Source organism: Limulus polyphemus, unplaced genomic scaffold (assembly GCF_000517525.1).
Source record: "Limulus polyphemus unplaced genomic scaffold, Limulus_polyphemus-2.1.2 Scaffold212, whole genome shotgun sequence".
Taxonomy (NCBI): Eukaryota; Metazoa; Arthropoda; class Merostomata; order Xiphosura; family Limulidae; genus Limulus; species Limulus polyphemus.
Window position 1 is genome coordinate 452152 of NW_013665822.1, and position 24801 is coordinate 476952.

The following is a 24801-nucleotide window of genomic DNA, read 5'->3' on the forward strand; positions in this document are numbered from 1 at the left end:
TACGAATAATAATTACTATAAAATTAATAATGTACAGTCATCATTAGTGTAACATAAATATTACTATTAAAATTAATAGTAGTACAGCATCTTAGTGAAACAATAAATTATTACTATTAAAATTAATGTGTACAGCATCTTTAGTGACACAATAAATTATTACTAATAAAATTATGTGTACAGCATCATTAGTGAACAATAAATTATTACTATCAAAATTATGTGTACAGCATCTTTAGTGACACAATAAGTTATTACTAATAAAATTATGTGTACAGCATCTTTAGTGAAACAATAAATTATTACTAATAAAATTATGTGTACAGCATCATTAGTGAAACAATGAATTATTACTATTAAAATTATATGTACAGCATCTTTAGTGAAACAATAAATTATTACTATTAAAATTATGTGTACAGCATCTTTAGTGACACAATAAATTATTATTTTTGAGATTATGTCACAGTATCAGCAGCGAAACACCGAATTGTTACTGTTTAGATTACGTGTCATAACACCAAGAAACGCCGAATTCTTACTATTAAATTTATGTGTCACAACATCAACTGTGAAACACCGAATTGTTACTGTTTAGGTTATGTATCATAACACCAACAGAGAAACATCGAATCATTACTGTTTGGGTTATGTGTCACAACACCAACAGAGAAACACCGAATTATTACTATTAAAATTATGTGTCACAGCATCAACAGTGAAACACCGAAATATTATTATTAAAATTGTGTCACAGCATCAACAGTGAAATACTAAATTATTACTATTAAACTGAAATTTCACAACATTAACAGTGAAACAGCGAATCATTACTATTAAAATTATGTGTCACAGCACCAACAGTGAAACATCTGGAAACTGTAGCTAAAGTGTACGTTTCTGATCATTGTAAAGTTTGTGTCTTTCTTACTACAAATTACACAAACAAGTATCAGGGAAAAAAATATCGCTAAATTAAAAAAAACTAATGTAGAACCGGCTACTGAACTTGGAAAAAGGAACCAAACAAGACAGGGATGGAAGTGGACATATCACTTGATCGGCTAATGATAATATAGCAGACTTAAGCGGTTTCGACTTTACAAGGAGAATAAAATCCCTACGTTACTGGCTTCCCCTCTTTGTCTATCGAAAGTTTGATGTTTGACTAGAATATCAACTTTCATCATTATACCTTCCCTTTAGTTAACTTTAGAATAATACTTTTATGACTACTGTACTGTTACGTATCTGCTTGTTTGATAATTTCCCGTAAAATTTCTTTCCGAGAAACTTCGGCGATACGAGTTCTTTCTTAATTCAATTTATTTATTTATTTATTCTTTCTCGTTACAAACTTTGTAATACACTTAGTTTCCACAGTCACTTTAAATTTAATTACTTTTATAAACACACGCTATAATTCATAGCGATTCACACACTTTACTTACGGTGCCTACTGCTCGCTTGACTCGAATTATCTATCTCTAAATCTGTCTATCTGCAATTCTATCTCCGCTTTATTTGCCGGGCTTATATACAAAAAAAGAGGGCGCCTAGAAAATACTAGAGTTGTCAGGAATAGTCATGATCCATCTAGAAACTCTAGCGCGCATGCTTCCAGCGTCGCGTGACTTCCGCTGTCGTAACATTACAGTAGAGTTACATTTTACGACTGGAAATTCTGGTTATATTTGTTTTACCAGTGAGGAAGCCAGTAACGTTTGTTTGTTTACTTTTTTTTTTATAAGATGGCGTACGTGGGTTACTAGGCTATAGAGTGTATTCTAAAAAATTATAAATTTTGCATAGAACAATAATAAAATTATGGAAGTCAAAGATCGTGAAAACTGTTTTGCTCGATGAAATGATGGTGAAATTATAGTTACTGCTAGAACTAGGTAGGCGCTAGGCCTATTGGAGAAAGATGATGATGAACGAAAATAAGAAATCTCGGTTTTGGCTATTCGCCAGTTTTCGATTTTGGGACGCTCTAGATAGCTGGAAAGCGACATATTCATCGGAGAAAGAGTGACTCTATATCTGGCTTCTGATGACCTGTAAAGAATAAAATCCAGATAACTTTTGCATTGCTTTAATATGGGCGTCCGTGCCATCTGTACATAGAGGGTGCAAGGGCACTCTGAAATTAAAGAGAAATAATTCAAGGAGGAGTCGACAATACATGAACGTTGGATAAAAGCTAGTGTAATACGTTGGCAACTCACCGAGACTGCCTTCCAATTTTGAGAAGTTCGGATTATTTTCTTTTTAATGTTTTTCAAAGATTCTTACGTATCCCTAGAAATAGTAGGCGTACCATAGGTTGGGAATCACTGTAGTATATTTGTTAAACAAAAGTTAATATTTCAAACCAGAGAAGAAAGAACGAAAACCATCAAAAAGAAATTGTAATCAAATGATTGTTAACTTGTAAATCGACACTAATTACACATTTTCCTAAACAAAATAGTGTAATGAAATGTGTATATAGTTAATGTTAGTATTCGAATGATTAAAGATGTAACAACTAGTAGTTTTCTGTTATTAGAAAATGGTAGTAATTCCAAGATACAAAAAATTATTATACTATCACCATAGAAACATATATTTACGTTACTAACACAAACATAAAACTCGGTTATCTTATTATTATTGAGTCACGCACTGTTTACCCGAATACAGAAATTGGTTACTTACAACCCATGTATGAAATTATAGGATCAACTTGTACTTGAATAGATTAGGCGTTGCAATACATACACAGTATATCAGGATCATTGTGAAAAATATACACCTAAATAATTTGTTCAGTTGTAACAACATGCATATAACTGTGAAAAATATGTACCTAAATACTCTAGTTGAATGGTTTGGTTTGGTTTGTTTTAAATTTCGCGTAAAGCTACACGAGGGCTATCCGCGCTAGCCGTCCCTAATTTAGCACTGTAAGACTAGAGGTAAGGCAACTAGACATCACCACCTACTGTCAACTCTTGGCCTACTCTTTTATCAAAGAATAGTGGGATTGCCACAGCTGAAAGGGCGAGCGTGTTTGTGAGACAGGGATTCGAACCCGCGACCATGCCAGGCCCTAGTCCAATGTACCACCATGCATGAAATAACACGTTTATATAAAAATTAAACAGATGGTTGAGTAATTGTAATAAAGCAATTTGAATATGCAAATCAGCAAGTCATGTGACAACTACAGCCAATATAAATCATGGTGGAACAGAATGTATCAAAACTACAATTTGACATTGTTTGGCATTACGTAGGTAGTGTGATGCTACCGAAAATTGATTGCTTTTGAGAAGGGTATGTAACAGCCCTTTAGACGAAAAACATCCATACCCCCAGATTATAACGATGTGTTCAGACATGGAATTTAGAATTTCCAAAGTGGGGATATTCCTTGTACCTAATGGAAATAGAAAACAAAGGAATATGGATCAATTAGGGCCTTAAGACCATCGAGAAAGAAGCCTGCAACAAGTTATACACCAGGCGTTGTAAGCAAAGCGTGGCGTCTTGTAAAAGACAAGAATCCATGAACACAGAGGTTAGTAGCAAAAGCCGTCCTCGTGCCCCCATCAATAGTACAAAACATAATCGAAAAGGATCTTTAGCTTGAAGTGAGGCCAACAGGGTATGGGTTCACCAAGGTAAGGCTTTCAGTAATACTAATACCTCCCTTTCGACTATCACATACCTCAAGCAGCTGGAGAATGAAGCGGGTAATAACGCTATTCCTTACGAAAACATATCGATCAAGTCGCTTGATGTAGCGCCCATGGATTTTTGCGTGATCAGACTGTTGGAACTGACATTGGAAAACCATCGTATTCGTACACTAGATGGATCACGGCAAGTAAACAGGAAGGAGTGGTGTATTTTGAATTTGCCGGCCTTATAACGGCGCCTTTTGCAATGGAAACTATGTAGCAAGACTATTGTCAAGATGCACGGTTGTCAGATAGCGCACGACCAGACATGGCGGCGTGTATTGTAACGATATGGAGAAGCTCCAAAATCGTTTTAATATAAGGCTATCAGTCCTCTGTACTCTAAACTGTACTGACATCATATTCCAGCATGATGTTCCAGGATTTTTTACACGCTTTATGTTCCAAGAAACAATGATCAGTTGTAACAGTTGAATACATTGATGTCCTCTGGTGAAACAACGGTAAGTTTACTGACTTACAACGCTTAAGTCTGGAGTTCGATTCCTTGTGGTGGAAACAGCAGATAGCCAAATATGGATTTGTTCTAAAACAAACACCAACAATGCATTGATTGATAGTGACATATGCACGTACTCAAAAATGCCAGTTCATAACAACAGCACATAAAGTCAGAATTAGTTCACACATCATACATCTTAGTGGCCTGGGTCACGGATACGAATTCTGCCAAAGAACATACTCGCTTTTTCAGCCATGGGGACGTTATAATGTTACAGTCAATCCCACTTATCGTTGGGAAAGAGTAGCCTAAGAGTTGGCGATGGGCCGTGTTAACTAACTGTCTTTTCTCTAGTCTATCATTTCAAAATTAAGGAAGGCTAGCGCGAAATTCAACAACAGTCGAACAAACATATACATTTTAAAATGCAGATCTGGAATTATTTCACATTAATATGTTTGTACACACTGTAACGAATTTGTTACTATATATTTATTTTAATATCAACGTTTATTTAGATTACATTTATATTTAGAAACATATATACATAGCTTATACTGTTAAATATGTATTGCGAAACTCCCACCTATTCTCCAAAGTTGTAGAAGATTCTCGAGAGTAAGAATCAACAATATATGTATATACGTAAATGCTTAACTGTAGCATCAGTATTGTTACCTAAAACTGAAATTTCGAGAAAGCCTCCACACGCCTATAAATATAACCAACGCGATGCGCCAAAAAAGATAGTATCTATTATTAGTTTGCTATAGTCAGTGTGCTATAAACTTTGGAAACTATAACTGTGATTGTTAGAATGCTTATCAATCGGAAAACTTAAGATATTTGACCAGGAGCATTTATTCGAACATTACAAATCATTTAACTTCAGTGGATTCTCATCGGACATTAGTACTTTTACGAAAACATTACCTAACTTCAACGGTGGAAAACTCAGCGTGTGTGGCCGATAAATAACGAAGGACAAAGTTAGCTAGCTTCCCGTTAAGTGAAATACACCTACGTCAACTCGTAATCAACTTGCTCATCTTGAACTCTCGATAAGATAACAACTTTTGTTTCTAATTCATTGTTTGTAATAACTATTTGTAATAATTGTTATTGTAAATTGTATTGTTTTGTGTATGTTAAAACGTATTTGTTTTTAAAAAGAAAAGAAAACTGTGTGCATCAATCTTCAAATATGCGAATATCATAAACTAACTATATATCGGCTTTTACTTAACTGTTAAATTCAAAGTACAATTAAATTATTAAATTTAAATTATCAGTTAAATCGGTTTCAGACCATTTGAAATTCTAATACGTAACAACACATATATCTATAACCACATAACATGTTAACTATGACAAATGTATATACATTTTAGGGTACAGTCTTTGTGCAGAGTTCATTTAAGAAGAATCCCACGCAACTAATTATGACTTAAATCTGTCTAATGTAGTTTCCCAGGCTAAGCTTTACCCTTCAGCCTAATACTAGACATTCGTTACATTTACCCTGGTTGAAGACTCTACGTGTACCAACATGAAACCTGAAGGCACAGAATTTCACACTATATTTACATGTAACCTTTCCAACTAGGTAATAAGTGGACGGTTCTAGCCTATGTACAAATTATATATTCAGACAGTCTCCAAAAGAACTGCTACAGAGATTCTGCCCGTCGTATTATACTCAACCTATATTTCAGTATATTAAAACTCGTTTTGTTTAACTTATAACTGTTAGTCTCGCATAACTTCAACCCTTTTTTAAAACGTCTGTTTGTTCGTTTGTTGTTAACCGCAAAGATACACAATGGGCTATTTGTGCTGTGCCCACCACGAGTATCGAAGCCCGATTTTTAGCGATATAAACTCACAGACTCATCGCTGAGGTGAGGCTTTTTTTAACATAAATATTCAGTGATGCTGAAGAAGGACCAGCTAATACGAGATATAAAAAAATATTAAAGGTTAATTATAAGGTATATCCGACCACAAGGCACTTGAAATAAACTTGCTACCTTGTCCTTTAAATGCTTCGCATGACCATGCTGCGTCAATTTGATTTTCAGTAACCAATCAGCGTTTCACATTTCAGGGTTTTGTCAATAAATACACGTTCACTATCCAATAATCGGTGCATTATTTTCTTTTTTCTTTTTTTTTTTGGCCAAAGTTTTAATATCAACAAACTCTCTTAACTAGCCAAGTTCTTTAACGTGGTTTAACCATTCAAACTTGGTTTACTAAATCTCTTTCATGATGGTTCTAGAGGTAGTGAATTATGACACAATTTTCCGACCCCCCATAAACTCAGCCTAAATATACTCCTTCACACATCTATCTAGGTGGGATGGTTTGTCGCACAACAATGAAATATGCCTTTTCTTTATGCTAATAAATCAGAATGTATGATTAACACTATTTCATATTGTTATCAAACACACATAGAGTTAATACTTTAGTTTACCGTAGATAAATAAGTTCCTTGCTAACGGCAACAGTTAGGAAAAGGTGGTCCTGACTTAGTTTGAAACATTGTTTTATTACAGTACAATACAGTCTGTTTCTGGACCGCTCTTTGCAAACGGCAACAGTTTGGATAAGGTGGTTCTGACTTAGTTTGAAACATTGTTCTATTACAGTTCTGTACAATACAGGCTGTGTCTGGACCGCTCTTTGCAAACGGCAATAGTAGGAAAAGGTGACCCTGACTTAGTGTGAAACGTTGTTTTATTACAGTACAATACAGTCTGTGTCTGGACCCAAAAAAGTGGGATCAAATGAATTTCAAACTGTTAATTTTTTTTAAATCAACTGCTACAAAAATCGTGACATAATTCCAACACGTTTATTTTCATTACTCCAACATACTATAGAGAATTTATATGGATTCAACGGACCTATCAAGCAGTTCCGGGACTGCTGATCTTCACCCAACATTCCAGAAAAATTGTTCCTCACACGACTTTATTTTTATTAGGTTTTCGTCATGGATAGTTAGACACAGTTTTTTCGCCCATTTTACGGATCATGTAAGCTAGTTAGCTATATTTTACGTACATATAACGCTTACAGTGTTTTTTCAGGTTACATTTCTTACACAATATTTTATATACACTAATTTCAGTGACTATATTTGGAATAAAAAATAAATAAAATAATCATTTCAAGTGCAAGAAACATAATTAACGCAAACTGCCTATATTAAATCTTTAAAGTTACGAACTTTAAGGGACAACCAAGCTATTGAAACTACATCTGAAACATATTTTTAAAGGGTAAAAATTGCGTAAATTTTGATTTAAAGATACTGTCGAAATAATACAAAAACCTGCGCTCAGATATGGCTATCTCCACCTAACGATACATATTCTATTGCGAAATATTGTGATGAAAAACTGCCTTTAATAGATTATAAAGTGGACTTATATTTAGATCATCGTCCAAACGTGCTTAAAATGTCACATTTCAGGAAGTAAACGTTGTCCAAAATTGACCCTTTGAAGGTTTTTACTTTTTTTCTATTTTGAATTTCGCGCAAAGCTACAGGAAGGCTATCTTGCTAGCCGCCACGCTAGAGGGAAGGTAGCTAGTTAATACCACCTATCGCCAACTCTTAGAATACTATTTTGCCAACAAATAGTTGGATTGACCATCATATTATAACGCGCCCACGGCTGAAAGAGTGAAAATGTTTGGAGACGGGATATCGAATGTGCGACCTTCAGAGTACAAGTCGAGTGCCCTAACCACCAGGCCGTTTTTAATTTCTATTGTAAATTTAGAGAATATTACATTAGTTATACTTGCCGCTGGTTTAGGCAATACTAAAACCATTTACTATTTTGGACTATGCAGCTATGTTTAAGACGAAGAATGACAGTAAAAGATAAACTAAAGAATGTTTAAGAAGAAGAATGACGGTAAAAGATAAAATAAACAATGTTTAAGAAGAAGAACGACGGTAAAAGATAAAATAAACAATGTTTAAGAAGAAGAATGACAGTAAAAGATAAAATACACAGCATTCATGAATGTTGATCACGTTTTCTTTGTTTTTAGTCAAAACCCTTTATTATCATTCTGTGAGTTTCAAACCAAAATCATCCGATATTGTTTCAACAATGTTACCGAGCAATGAGTGACAATATTGTTTTCACAATTATATCTAGTGGTGAGCAAAAATATTGTTTTAGTAATTTTACATCTTTGATTCTTTGTTGAAAGTCGCAAAAAGCTACAAGAGGGCTCTCTGCGCCAACCGTCCCTAATTTTGATGAAATAATAAGATTGACCATTACATTATAACACGCCACAACGACCGAAAGGCGAATCTGTTATAAAATTCGAACTTGCGACTCGCACATTGCGATTCAAACGTTCTAGCCAACAGACCATTGCCAGGCCTTACTAATTTTACCTAATGCTAAGTAACAATATTGCCTTAACAATTTTAGCAGTATTGAGTGACTTGCGGTTATGTTTAGACGCTATAGAAGGTTATAGCACCGACCAAAGCACAGGCTCTCTTTCCTACACTTTATGAAGTCTTGTTGCAGCACGTTTCTCTGTGCGCAGTACAGGTAGTGTAGCACCGTCCCTAATTTCGAACCAATGACCACGGGCAGACACTTAGCTCTTTGCAACCTCGTGCTACTTTTATATATACACGTTATTTAGTTATTTAACATATTTTACATTATTTAATTATTATTATCTTTTTTACACCAAGTTCCCAGTTTAAATAAGAAGGGATTGTGTTTTTTATATAAAGTCGAGACCAAGGCTGCTAATCGCTGCACGAAACTATAGCAACAGGGCAAACAAATGCAAATACAGATTAGCATCAGTAACCTTGTATGTAAATGCACAAACGAAGCAAATTAATCGAACTTAGCTATTGCATTCTCAATATTGTTTTAACAATTTTATCGTGCCACTTGACAAATTTGTTTTGACAGTTTATCGTGCTGTGTGACAATATTGTTTTAACAATTTTATCGTGTTGTGTGACAATATTGTTTTAACAGTTTTATCGTGCTGTGTGACAATATTGTTTTAACAGTATTATCGTGCTGTGTGACAATACTGTTTTGACAGTTTATCGTGCTGTATGACAACATTGTTTTAACAATTTTATCGTGCCACTTGACAAATTTGTTTTGACAGTTTATCGTGCTGTGTGACAATATTGTTTTAACAATTTTATCGTGCTGTGTGACAATATTGTTTTAACAGTTTTATGGTGCTGTGTGACAATATTGTTTTAACAGTTTTACCGTGCTGTGTGACGATATTGATTTGACAGTTTTGTCGTGCTGTGTGACAATATTGATTTAACAGTTTTGCGGAGTGGTACTTTAAAATATTTAATTTTTTTTACGTTTTTTGAAAGTTTTCTTGAGCATTAAATTTTGCTGTCAAGAAATATAAAGAAACCAGAACCTTAAAACAACAAAGAATCATTTCTATTCGTAAACACCAACTAATCCAATGAGTTTATTCATTTGTTTCTTTCTGTACACTTCATATAATCTATACCTGAATAAGAATACAATACTTGTCATATAAATTTTTTGATATAAAATATATTTTCTGTGTTAACAACATTGCCTTAGAAGGTAAAACACACCCCACTAACTATGACTACGCATCGTGAGCAAACATGGACAGTAAGAGCTGCGGGATACACCTCATACACAGAAGTTAACTAGCTTTAGTCTTTAACAAAAACATTTGGAAGGAAACTATACGAAAAATAGAAATAAAGGGAGTGTTGTCCTCTTGAAGCTCAAGTCGGACACTCCCAAATAATAAGAGAATAAAACACAAGCACGCACGCAGTCTTATTATATAAACACGTTGGCCAGATTAGGCATCAGATAAAAAGATAGAAGATGAATAAACCGAACATATAATATGTTAGACCACAAAGATACTAGGAGGTAAATAATATGTTAACAGGTAAAATATGAACACATTTGTTACATAACAGACATTATTTGCAGTAAAAATGTGATACATATAAAATGTTCAAGAAGCGAGATATTAGTTTGTTACAAAACTAAGATGATACAATATTATCATTCAGTATCTACATATTACATAAAATCAAAAAAAATGAAGACGTTAAGTTCGTTCGTTAGATACCAGAAGTCTCTTAAACAATTCATCACGACAACAGCAGTAGTGGTGTCTATATATATATGTAGTTAGTATCCTATACACTCTAGCTGAAGTTAAAAGGATAACAATAATATGAACAAAATACATAGCACGGAGACAACATCAGTAAATGTGTTATGCATAACACATACTATAGTATGAACATGACATACGATATACAGCATAGAGAAAACATCGGTACAAACTTTAGGTATATCCAATTCTGCCTCTATTGATAACAATGGTATGAACGTGATATACGATATACAACGGAGAAATACTGCATCTACTGTTGTATGGTGAGGAAACCGAGCTGTTCGCCTGTGTAGCACAGGATATTCTCCCTAAGAACCAGCTGGCTCGGACACAGGATACTCTCCCTAAGAACTAGCTGGCTCGGACACAGGATACTCTCCCTAAGAACTAGCTGGCCTGGACACAGGATACTCTCCCTAAGAACTAGCTGGCTCGGACACAGGATACTCTCCCTAAGAACTAGTTGGCTTGGACACACAGTATACTTTCCTTAAGAACTAGCTGACTTGGACATAAAATGTTTCTACGTAGCATTAAAAGTATTCAAGTTATTTCCCACTAACGTATGGTTTGGACTGTTCACACTTAAACAGAGTTCATTTGGTTAACACTGTGTAGCTTATGTGTTTAACAGTGCTTAAAACAGGAACACCTCACTTCACACAGATAAGGTTTACTTGTTGAACACTGCACCCACGGGGTGAGTTTAATTTTTTAACACTGTATACAAACATATCAGTTAAGTACTGTATGCACGGATAATGTTTATCTGTTTAATGTTGCACACACACATGTAAAGTTCGTGTGTTTAACAGTGCACACCCATGTAAAGTTTGTGTACTTAATACTGTGTATACATGTAAAGTTCGTGTGTTTAATACTGTATAAACATGTCAAGTTCGTGTGCTTAATGCTGTGTAGTAGAGATGCACAGGTAGTAAAATTTGGCCGAATACCTGGTCCGGGTTCTCCCCTTGCCCTCCAAAAAAACAACAAACAAACAACATACACAAAAATTAGAAACAAAAACAAAATTGACGTTTATTACATTTAACCGAATAATCACCAACTAAACATTGAAGTTTTAATTCAACTTTCAATGCCTAGCCCCAACTTCTCAAATCCCCTATTGTTCTCAAAATTCTCACCTTCCCCGGAAATCCACTTCTCAAGCCATGCTTGTTATTAACCCTTATTGTTCTCTGAATCCCCGACTTTCAGCGGGCGGTCAGTTTTTTTTAACTAAACCAATTCTTGACTGAAACTTTCAGTATCGCGTTAGTTGCCACAAAGATTAGGGCTTAGATGCCTAACTTCGACACTCGGCTGGAGCCGAATATCTGGCCGGGTCCCCGTGCATCCCTACTGTATAGACATGTAAAGTTCGGGTGTTTAACACTGCACACTCGGGTGAAATTTATCTGCACTCTGAATTGGAGCTTACATACGACACATCATATACTTTAAAAAACTGCATATAAAGAATACTAACGTATTAATTTGCATGTTAATGGTGGAAACAATGATACATGTTTAACAACAGCTTGTTTCACTCTTTTTATTCTTCTGGCTTCATTATGATAAAAACTTATTGAAAAAAACATTATAAGCTTTAAATTGTGTTCAAAAGCGTTTCTTTTCAATATGATTGAATTATCATGATAAATGGTAAAATACAATGTCTACAGTAAAATAGGAATGAATGATTTCAGATATATGCTTGAAGTTAATTAATTCCAATAAAGTATCAATTATCGAAAACTAAATTATTGTTTGTAAAAATTCGCTGTAATATAAAACATCTGTAAATAATCTTAGTTCAATGAAGTATAGGAATTTTGAAACACTATGTTTATAAAAATAAAAACACTTAAACATTTAGTTAATTATTTCCCTTTCTCTCTTATTGTAATTTATCACTTTCCCATAACAAAACAAACAAGTAAAGCTATAAAAAACAAAAATGTTATAAACCCTGTGTTATGTATGACACACAGACGACAAAACATGGATGTTAACCAGTGGATGAGTCACCTTGCAGCCCTTTTACTGCACTACGCGCTGCGTTAGTGTATATTCTATGAACTTACCTAAGTAGTTCTTCAGTTTCTACCCTTAAGACATCTCGGACATTTCTTAGCTCTGACCACAACCGTCCATCATCCAGATTATTTTGCTGTGATATAACCACTCAGAACATATGCTGGAACCCAGCATTCATCGCAGAACGCCAAGTGCTTGAGCGGAGAGTGGCCTTACGTGAAACATTGCCTTTTGACAGCAGACGCCAAAAGCGTATCCAATACAGGAAGAGTCCAAGTCCGAGTGGGGGAGTTATTCAAGTGCTCCATCTCGCGGACTATTGTTCAATTCATCTCGTTCCCTGTGTGTATGTACAGTACGTTTTAGAGGTGCCCTACACTGAAGGTGTGTAACTTGTACATTATTGTGTAATTTTAAGATAAAATCTTTCTTTCAGACAAATGTTATTGTACTGAAGGAAAATTATTAACTAAATAAAACATTTAACAATCTTGAAATAGTAAAAGTAAGTGGTCATTTTAAAATAGACCGAGCTCTCACGTTCTTTTTCTTCTTATCAGCCACCCGTGAAAGGTTGAAAATTGTTAAAACTGGTTCTAAAAACGCTCAGTTCGAATATACGGAAGAATATGAGCAAGCTCTGATATTAAATTCGTATGAATAAAAAACTTAACACGTAAAATTATTTCAAATCGTGCGTAAGTTTTCATAGATATATCTTACATAGGAAGCTTTAGTGTGTTAAAAACCATCAAGTATTTATGGTTGAATCAATTTTAACTTGCATTCTGGCTGGTCAGGTCATCGCCCGGCCAGTCGGACAAACAAAAAAATCCGCTGTACTCAAATTGTACAACCACTGTATTTTGTGAAATTACCGTGAAATTATAGAGAAGGAATGTAATTATTGCAATTTATTTCCTGGTTGATACTGGTGAACAAAGTATAATCAGTGATACGAACAAATATGCGACTTCTCCAACTTATAAGATTTAACAGTAGCAAGTAGCTAAAAAAAACAACAACAAAAAAATACCAAATAGAATCAGTGACATTCATTATACCCGATTCACTTGTCTCTGGAATTTTTCAACCTTTGATACAAGATTGCATATAACTAAAAACCAATATCTAATACTGATGCTAACACTAGCGTTCACGTAACACATATATTGTTGATTCTTACACCCGAGAATCTTCTACAACTTTACATATTTAACAGTACAAGTTATGTACATTTCTAAATATAAATTTAATATAAACAAACATCGATATTAAAATAGATATATATAATAATAAATCCGTCACAAATTTGAAAACATCGTGAGTCTTGATGCAACAACAGAAGCTCAGTAAATCAGGTGAGTCTTGGTGCAACAAGAGAGACTAGTGAATTAAGAGAGCGTTGGTACTTTAAGAGGCTCTACTGTCTCAAGATGGTCGTGGTGAATACTAACAAAATAAATACGAAAAGCCTGAGTGAATTAAGGGAGTCTTGGTGTATCAAGATAGCCTCGGTGGAGCTAGGGAAACCTTAGGGAAACAAGAGAATCTCAGTGGGTCAAGAGAGTTTCAATCAACTAAGAAGTTTGGTGAATCAAGAGGTCTCAGTGAAACAAGAGAATTTCGGTAAGCAAGAGTCTTAGTAACGAGATGAAGTCTTGGTAAATCACGAGAATCTTGATAAAGCAAGGGAGTCTTGGCAAATCAAAAAAGTGTTATGAAAGAAAGTGAATCTTACTGTGCCATTAATTCCTCCGAGACCAGAGCCGTACGACCGATCCTACACGCTATAAATATCGCCATCGCCATAATTTTGTCTCGGATATAGTAAAATAGTTTGGTTTTCTTTTCGGCTAACATCTTACATAGAAGACTCAGATGACGGATCTCAACCACAAAGACACCTTCCACCTGTATCTTATCCGTCAGCTCACAGGAACCTCCTGGGGATTACATTCACCTCGTTTATTATATGCTTATTAGACCACCATTCGAATCTGTCACACTGCTTGGCTTTCTACTCCCACCGACTTTTATCATCAGTACAAGACCTGGAACTTCATGGTCTTAGACTCGTTTTTTATATCAATCTATCTAGTCCTAAACAATAACTATATGTACGCATCACTTTCCCGCCGATTCTCATCCATCTCTTATACCTTCGCATCTGACATGTTCAACGATGTATTTTCAATCAAAATGTCATATTGCCGATATTCTCTCGATGCCCATCCGGTCTCCTCACAAACTGTTACCCCCAGTGGATCTCTGTGTTATCTCGCTTCTCCATGATGATTAAGATCATAATGATTCTCTTCCATTGAATATAACTAGTTACATTTATCCACAGGGATAATGAATTGACTCCCTGACCTTTCACGTCACTCATTGTTTTTGGACTATTTATTCCACTTCCCACTCTTCATCAATGACATATCCTTGCCTACACTAAGCTTTTACATCGTTCACAACCGTATCATCTTCTTCAGCATTTTTTACAAATCACTTACATCATTATTCGGTTCTTATCCGTCTAATGGTCGAAGAAAGGGCGTGACCTTTGTCCCGCATGTCCCTGGGATTGTAATGAAATGACTAAAACTGTTGACTAGAAAGCTATTCTATTTGGTTCAAGCAAAATTAAATATCGACCTTGCCAAAATACTAATCTCGTTAATGTTCAAACAGACCAACTATCTAGCACAGTTACATATTTGAGTGTCACCTTTGATAAGCATCTGATATGAAAAGTTCACCTTGCAAAACTAAATTTCAAGGTCACACAACGACTCAGCCTTATGCTGTGTCTGACTGGAACCAATTGAGGTTTCAGTCCCTCTTTTCTCCTCTATTATTATAAGGCCTTCATTCCTCCTTGCACTATCTATGGTCATACTTCATGGATATCTGACTTTTCTTTTTTTTCACGAAAGAGTTATAGTCGTAGAATAACATGCTCTTCATCTGGCTTTAAAAATCGAGTTACCCAGTGTAATTCAGTTGTATGACCGAATCACATTTTCAACAATCTTCATCACCTTCAGAAGTTTCGTATTAAATATAACAAACGTTACTTCCAGATTCACAATATCATCCTCGCTGACTTGTTAAATTCTACAATTCATCCTCCACGAAAACTGCTTTCTCAAGCTGAGCATCTTGTCAACTTAAGATGTCTCTTTCAGAGAGTTATCCTGAGATATCTCTTCCAGAGGGTTATCCTGAACATGTTGTTTCTTCATGAAAAAGCTACCTCTATATATAGTTATACTATTTGAAAATCGTTACATTTTTTATATTTCTCTTGTTTTAATCAGTGATTAAGTAAAGTTTTGAAAACTTAACGAGCATCATTTCATACCATTCAGTTTCCTTTTCCGAATCTTTTTGAATATTGACAAATATACATATACTCATCTGTTATCCATAACTGCTATGCTCTGAAGTGTTACCTCATGGTCAAGTATTTCTTAAATCTTTGTCATGGCTCTTTCTGCTGATAATTCCAACTACAACAAAGCACCACCATTTCATCTAACAGTGCTCCAGTACTTCAAGACTTATATCATCTCTTCGTAAAAAATGAATTTCATCTTTTTTTACGAATCTCGTTTCCAGCCATTCTCCACAACTCACACATTAAATACTTTTTTTTGAAGTTGCCAAGAGCAAGGCGTTTCCCTCAGATGGCCCATCATGTACCTCCGGGAGCTGGAGTGAAATTATGTATAAATATGTCACATTATGCCCCCTTTACCACAGACTACAGATTCTGGGGCGCCATGCCCTCCGGATAGCTTTTAGCATACAAATATTTGGTCCAGCTCACTAATTTTATGACTGTATCTTTTTTCTTCGGATCCTGGTACACCTTAGAGATATTTTAATTACATATATATTCATTGCTGTTTCTAGACCCGTAATTTTATCTTTGAAAACCTCTTCCTGTTTGCCATCCTATAACACTCTTACCTTAAGCAGAACATTTGTTAAACCTTCATGTCATGTCCTTGCAATCAGATGATCCTGGTCATAAAGATACTCCTACACAAAACCTCGCAAACCAGTAACAGCTCTTTGAATATTTCCAATGGTGATTCCACACATTTACACCTCCTCTGCTTAAGAAAGGATACAACCCTCTGCTGACCCACCAGCCTCTTGACTGAAAGGAAACCGCATACAATAAAAAAATATTAATGTTATACGCTGAAAAAAGGACAAAACCCTATGATGGTCGCTACTTTTGTGCATTATTTAAAAACTGCTGTTTGAAGTTAATAACACAATTATATCTCAATGCTCCTACATTAAACAAAACATATTTAACATCGTACTGCTCACTTTTCAGTTATATACTAGCATATCAAACCAAGGTATGTTATAGATAGGTTACTACATTTTCACAATCTATAAAGACATTTAAATTTATATCTGTACTGCTGCTAAAAATTTCCCACATTAGCAACATTAAACGTGTAATACTTATATCAACGTTTAAGTACACCTAACATTATATATAAACTTCTACTACCAGCATCTCAATGCACCAAAAATTATATCAGTACTAGTTATATCAATATTTAAAGACACAAAAAATCTAAACTTCTACTAACAACACGCGAACATGCCAAATATTATATTTGGACTATACCAGCATTTAAAGACACCTAATAAGACACAAAAAAATCTAAACTTCTACTAACAACACACCAACATGCCAAATATTATATTTGGACTATACCAGCATTTAAAGACACCTAATAAGACACAAAAAATCAAAACTTCTACTAACAACACGCCAACATGCCTAACATTATATTTGTACTATACCAGCATTTAAAGACACCTAATAAGACACAAAAAATCTAAACTTCTACTAACAACACGCCAACATGTTTAACATTATATATGTACTATACCAACAATAAAACAATTATAAAGTGTTTTTAATTTATTATAATGTTATCAATTGACTAACTCTGTGAATTTAACTTGTAAAGTGCCGGACAAAAAATAAAATGTTTTTCTTTATATTTTATATGTTTTGATTACTTCTAAGTATATATCATTCCTCAGATTTAAGAGTATTATTTCAAGCTTACCAGATTAATATGTTTGCTCATGCACAGACGTAAACTTAACCACAGACGCCTCTTCACTCGAACAACACTGTAAATCAAAACAACAACAAAAACAAAAAACAGACCGAACATGCGTTAAAGAGTTGACAAAGGTGTATAAAATGATGATTTGAAAGTAATATCATTGGCTGGAAAGCTAAGAATTCTGTGTATTAATGACAGCATTTGAAGCATTCCACAAATCTCGACATTAAATGAGCATACTAAATATTTTGGTCTACACAAGTGCATGTTGAAGGTTGATAAACAAAATAATTAAAGAGGTTTTTATTTCTTCACAGCTGGAAGGTTGAGATCTCTATCGCTGTTAACTCACAAGAGAATGTTGTTGTTCATCAGAACAATTTCTCATCGCATCGGCGGTTTCACAGGTGATGAAAAATTCTTACGTAATGTTTGCTAAAAGAAGTTTGTCTCTCTTCATCAATACAGTCAGATCAATTAGTCACATGTTTAAAACATTCAACATTTAAAATACGAACAAAACGCATAAATTTACAGCCGTAATAGCTTAGCCGAAGTAGCTAACTTGGTAATGATGTTTTTCTGCCCTTCAAACTCACTAATATTATGTTTCTTTGTAGAATATCAAATTATATGTTCACCATGGCCGAGTGATAAGCTTAAGGCTTATAACTCTAAAACTTGGGGCTCGATTCCTGCGATGGTCACAGCACAAATAGCTTATTCTGTTGCTTTGCGCTTTAAACAAACAAGTAAAGCTTTAAAATTTTCTAATCAATATATCTAAGTTTGAGCTTCTAATATTTTATTATGATTAAACAAAACAGTATCCAATCTATATAGCTTCTTTAATTTCATGCTATCGAGTGATTTTTCGTTATTACTGGACAGAATGTATATATCCTAAACTATCAAGAAGTACTGCGTGTAAACACGTGTATCGTACATTAAAAATACATTAGCGAACTATTCTAGTGTAATCAACGAATAAACAAAGAACGGTTCCTCCCCCTCCCCCAAAGGACGAACAAACTTTTTCATTAAAAGCATAAAGTAGAACAACTCATGTTTATTACACAGTGGTTTGGTTATATCTAGTCCTCGTATAGCAGTTCGTAAGTTTGCTGAATTTTCTGAGTTCTGTGCTGCAATCATGTGCCTTTAACTTGATGTCTACAAACGCCATCTTCTCGCATGACGAGACTATTTTTTCATTGTGCCCATCATTACAGTTTTCTAAAAGTAACGTCATTATGAAGTAAGCCTTATTAATGTTTTCCTTGGAAAATCTCTTTCATTCTTCTTATAGTTTAAAGTTGTTAGGTACAGTTTTCTAAAAGAAAGCTTATTACCGCTTTTTTTCTGGATGACTTCTTTCAGTTTTCAAATAAATTTAAAATTGTTAAATAACTTTACCACAATGAGTGGTTGAAGCAGTCTAAAAGGTTGCTAGAAATTACACAGAAAAGACATTTGTATGCAGGTGGGAAAAACAATTTGAGTAATTGCTAGAGGTTGAGAATTTCCAAAAGTTGAAAACATTCCATTTTATTAGTTTATTTTTAGAAAAAGCCATACAGACAAGTGGTTAATAACACTTCCATCAAAGACTACATCCCCTCCCAGTGTTTCAGCGATAATAAGTATTAAGACATATAACCCTAAAAACCGGGTTTCGATACCTTTAATTGGCACAGCAGAGATAAAGCTCATTGTGTAGCTTTGTGCTTAACGACAAACAAAATATAACAAAGACTACAGTATATATATATATATTACAGTCTCACTTGGCCTTCCACTGTACCTTGACCCTATGAAGCAATGGGGAGCTTGAGGATACATGACGTTTTAAGTTCGAGGTATTACGCATTCAATGGGCACAGAGCAGATAGCCCATTGTGCAGTTAAGCCAAGTCATTGTGACTTTCAAATTATATTAATAAGTACAGACTTTTATCTTACAAAGTGTTATAGAAAAATTGATTACTCTGCACATTTAAAATTTTTATAAAATCCACATTACATTTACCTAAGAAAAAACGCAAATATATAAATAAGTTAAAACTGATACAATATACCCCCTAAAATTAATGTGAAAATAGCTAAAACCCACCTTGAATGTAAGCTACAGAAACTGTAAAGGAAAAAAAAAACGTAATGAAAGATTATTAAATATAAATTGATTATGAATTTTTATTATTTTGTCAACATAATTATCAAATGAAAAATTATTTAAATACAAACTGATTATGAATGTTTATTATTTTGTCAAACATAATTATCAAATCCATCTGTGAGCGTCTTCTGTTACAATAAATCTATAAAAACTGAGTTTTTCTAGGTTCAACATACGTTTTGTATGGATGTTTGTTTTTATCTGCAGTAGCTCGTATATACGAAATTACAGTGAACTACAATGGAAATTATAATTTACTTGGTTCAAGTACTGCTGAATTTATCCCCTGTTAAAAGCTTGAAATCTGTTAGTGTATAACTATCAAAACAAAACCAGTTTTCACGTTAAAAAGGTCTTTTTTTAAGAGCACTTACAAGAAAAACCCTGATTTACTTGGTTCAGATGGTGCTGTGTTTATCTACCCTTAAAAGCTTGAAAATCTGTTAGTATAGAACAGCCATAGAAAAACAATGTTCTTATTAAAGTAAGACATTTTTAAGAACACTTTATCTTACAAAAGCAACAGAAGATTATGGTAAACTAATAGTACTGTGATACCATAACCAATGTAATATATAAGACTAAAACAAAAACTGAAAGTTTTTAAGTGGGTAACAGACATAATATATAACCCTGTTTATATCAAGTATTTGTCACAGAAAAGATCAAAAACTCATCCAGGGATACTTGTCAGACGTTAGAGTGTATAATGTAATTAAGTACCCATTCTTTACAGAAGGCAAAAGCTTTACAAGTGATGCTAGCCAGAAGAAAACTATCTCGAATTTGCACGCTTCTGCAATTCTCTATAGAGGTCAGTATGAACACGTGACACGTGGAAGATAGCAGTGCAAACAATGTCATAGTTTTATCACGTAAAAACAATCCTCTGCACTTGAAACGCTTGAGGGACTCTCCTAATATCTGTTGCTTGTTTACCAGCCACACCCGATAAGGAACCACAGAGACCAACATTTGTTATGTTTCTTGACTTAGTCTCTTCAGTCATTCAGTAGCTGTGTCCTGCTATACGTTTAGTTAGTAAGAAAGACAATATTTGGAATAGCAATTGCTTTGTTTCAGGCCATATTTTCCCATATGTTAACCTTGTTCGACATTTAGATCAATTGTATATTTTTCGATATCATTGTCACTTCTTATGTTTTTGCTGCTCATACAATGGCATTAAGCGTAGAGCGAGAGCTTCTTGGTAGCAACTTTGGTCAAAATTATTAAACGTTGATTTGACAGTTGGTGTTTAAGAATTCATGACTGTTTGCAGATAGGACGTTTAACCCTAGAATTCTATCACCTTTTTAAGCACATTTTTCTTAGCTACTTATGCACCGAAATGCTTCTGTATTACAGTGTCCTTAGAAACATGTGAAAAGAAAACAAGTTAAACAAAAACAGTGCTTTTAATATTGAAATTTGTCCCTCTACGTGAAATCTGTGAAAAAAAAAGTGATTTCATTCAATGTTATGACCACTTCTTTAAACTAATGTTGTAACAAATAAAAATATAAAATTACTTAATGGGATGCAAAATATTGATTCCACCAGTTGTGAGCGATATATAATTGTATAAAATTGGTAATTTGAGGTTTAATTAATTGCCATGCTAGAAATAGGAATGCATTAAAGAGAAACCTAAGAGAATATGGCTGTCCATGTGCAAAGGTTATGCCATTCTGATTATTTTTGAATTTACGTAATTTGGTAATATTCATACAGATTACATAACAGATTAATGATTACTTAACAATTTCACTTTCAGGAAGGTGGATATTTTGATATATATATATAGAGCAACCATAGATTGTTCGTCTTTAAATTAAATATATTTATATAACATCTGTATTACAATTCTAATAATAAACACGAAAGTTATTGTGTATATTCATTAGTCACATGTTCACTCCTGTCAGTGTATGCACAATGACGACCAAATGGAAAACAGTCGACAGTCTCAAAAGCGAAGATAACTGCACATTTTGACTCTATCGAGTAAATTAACCAACCTTTGTATAATTTGAACTAAAGGAAACTCTATTTATCGGTTTACAAGTTGCTCTCTCAGTTTTATGCTGCTGTATCACATATTGCGACTGATGTCGTTATACCAATGCAATCCCACTTGTGCACGAACATACGCTTACATCAACTTATATACCATTACTTCTCAATGAACATACGCTTACATCAACTTATATACCATTACTTCTCCAAAACTCTCCCGGAAGGTATAAATACAAATATATAAGGCAAAAAAAATGTTGTAACTTGATATCTTTTATGTGAAAAACGAGAAACCAATCCATGCTCCACTTTGTTTGTTTGGAATTAAGCACAAAGCTACGCAATGGGCTATCTGTGCTCTACCAACCACGGGTATTGAAACCCGGTTTCTAGCGTTGTAAGTATACAAACATACCGCTGTGCCGCTGGGGCTCCACTTTGATGACAGCACACCTGTTTCGTTTGTTTTACCGAGTTTGAGATATATAACCTGAAATATGTGACAGATTAAACACGTTTATATATAACTTGAAATATGTGACAGATTAAACACATTTATGACAGAGTATGCCATATATTTATGTCACGTTTATGTCTTCACTGATATAATTTTTACTTCCTGAAAATGAAGTAGCTATTTATCTTAAAATCTATTTTACGATATGTCGTTTACCTGACTCAGTACATATAAAAGATCAATGCTTTCAAAAGCATATAAACAATTACTTATATTGACCCAAAAAACATGTCTACAGAGAAAAGTTTCTGATAGACTATAAGCTGATTAGAACAACAGAATGACATAAAATTTAGAGAGCGCCAAGACCCTAGACTTATGACGCTAAACATCGGGTTTTAGATATCTGTGGCAGGCACAGCACTGATAGCCCATTTTGTAGTTTTGTGCTTAACAACAAAATCAACAATCAATAATATTTCGAATTTTATACACCAATATACCAGGTATTCAACTGGATTATTTATGCGTTGAAAGTTTAAGTATTTTTTTGAAAAACGCAAAGAGAACAACTTTAAAGGAACATTTTATAAGTTCCATAAGTTAGCAGACAACTCTCTAAAGTAACGCGCAGAGGACATTAATATGGCAGGGGCTCAATGACAAAAAAATGGCACTTTTCAAGCACCGCAAGGCAAGACTTTTTTTTTGGGGGGGGGGTGAAATTAGGGGAGACTATGGAGATTGAAGATTGCCTCTGGTACATGTAGGATAAAAGTTATAACAGATCCCCTTATATTCTTTACTGTTATTCAACTGGTCTTATAAGCATTTTTAAGATCTAGAACTAAACAGTGAATTGTTGCGTATTAAAATTTAAGAGCATATTACCATTATTATTTTTTTACTGTAAAGACCTACAAGTCCTTGTGTTTCATTCATTTTAAAATTGAAATATTTTTTCATCTGAAAACTCGAATAAAACAAGACGTGTCTTTTAGTAGTTCTAGACAACGACAGTTTTATGGCATAAGAGTAGAAAGACGGCGGCTTGAACCCACACACCTACTCCCCTGTGCATGCCACTGACTCGCTAAAGTTCACATCATCCAAGAAATAAAATATATTATTTATATCAAAGTAATCACCATTCTAACCATAACCTGTCTCATTTAACTATATAACTTCACCCCTGGGACGAAATATCTGAAAATTAAACCGGTGGCCTAATTCATTAAACCTAAATAGTACCTGAGAGCTAGAACAATATAATAAGGGAACGTATTATATGTTTTCCACCCTTTTGGTTAAAAAAGTAAACTTATGAAATTATATAATTTTGTATAGTTACCCTTTTGGACACAATGAGGCGCGCAAGTGAGTTACTAACTTTTAACTTTATCTTGTAGGCAAACTGAGTTTTAAGTGAGAGTCAAAGCTTACTTATCTGGTTCTCGTACAGTAAAAAATAATAATGAATCTGGACTATTCTTGTCGGCTAGTCAGATAATAGCTGCGGACAGTCACACCTTTAGTTTGCACACCTGCCACTAGACAAGTAAGCAAGGGCGCCGGCAGATAAAACAACTAGGGGGGTAAATACCCCTGTAATTACAAATACCTTATGATTTTCCAAAAGCTTAGAAGAATGGTTTTACATATCTAGTACTTTTTTCTTCTTTTTGGAAATCCAGGGGGTCAAATGACCCCCTTGCCCCTTCCTGCGGGCGCCCATGCGAGTGAGGTAGGTAACAAGCGCACAATATGGGCTTGGGTGTGCTACCAAGTCGAGACTAATTGGATATTTAAACTCATGCTTTCGCTATGAAACCCATTTTTGTGTGATTTTTTAACTAGAACTTTTAACGTTTTTGCATTAGGTTTGTCGTGTAGTTTTTAGTTTTCTTTTAACTTTCAACGTGACATCTTATAGCTCTCAGATAGTGATTTTAGGAAAAACCTTTGAATTTATGCTACTTTCTCATTTTACATTACATTTACTTAATTTAGAGTAAGCATCTTGAAGACACTTAACTTAAGTGTACTTGTTGATAGTCACAGTAAGCGAACTCAAGCTTTAGGATACATCACAAGAAATACAGTAGTAGGCTTTCGTCCTTGAGACAGTAAAGTGAGTTTAGTGAAATACAAGAGTAATTAGAATTTTACAGTTTTAGTGTATTCTTATTATGTTGAATTTATTTAACTTAATTGAGATAATTTTTATTTAGCATTTTCTTTGTTCTCAGGGGTGTAAGGGGTACATTGACTAATAAGATAAAGTTCCCATTAAACTCTTCATTGTGAATATTGTTAGTTCTACACTTTTTCTTTTAAATACACAGCACGCGATCACTTGCCTTATTGTATTGTATTGTGAGTGTATCATTGAACATTTATTATTAGAAGGTTTCTGTCTTGTTTCGTTCCTTTCACGATACGATAACAACAACTGAAATCTATATACTACTAAAACTCTGAGATTGTTTGTTTGTTTGCTTGTCTGTAATTAAATACAGCAAAAACGGCGCACAATAACGCCATATTTGTTATTAAATGAGAATAGAAACATAATAGAACAAGACACGTTA

General features: G+C 34.2%; 1 long non-coding RNA gene across 1 annotated transcript in view; it reads right to left on the minus strand.

Annotated features, from left to right (window-relative positions):
• Positions 1-12682, minus strand: part of LOC111085043 — a 47566-nt gene extending 34884 nt beyond the window's left edge. Inside the window, exon 1 of the long non-coding RNA XR_002609906.1 lies at positions 12495-12682. This is a non-coding gene — a long non-coding RNA (uncharacterized LOC111085043). The remainder of the gene's footprint in view (positions 1-12494) is intronic.
• Positions 12683-24801: the final 12119 nt, after the last annotated feature.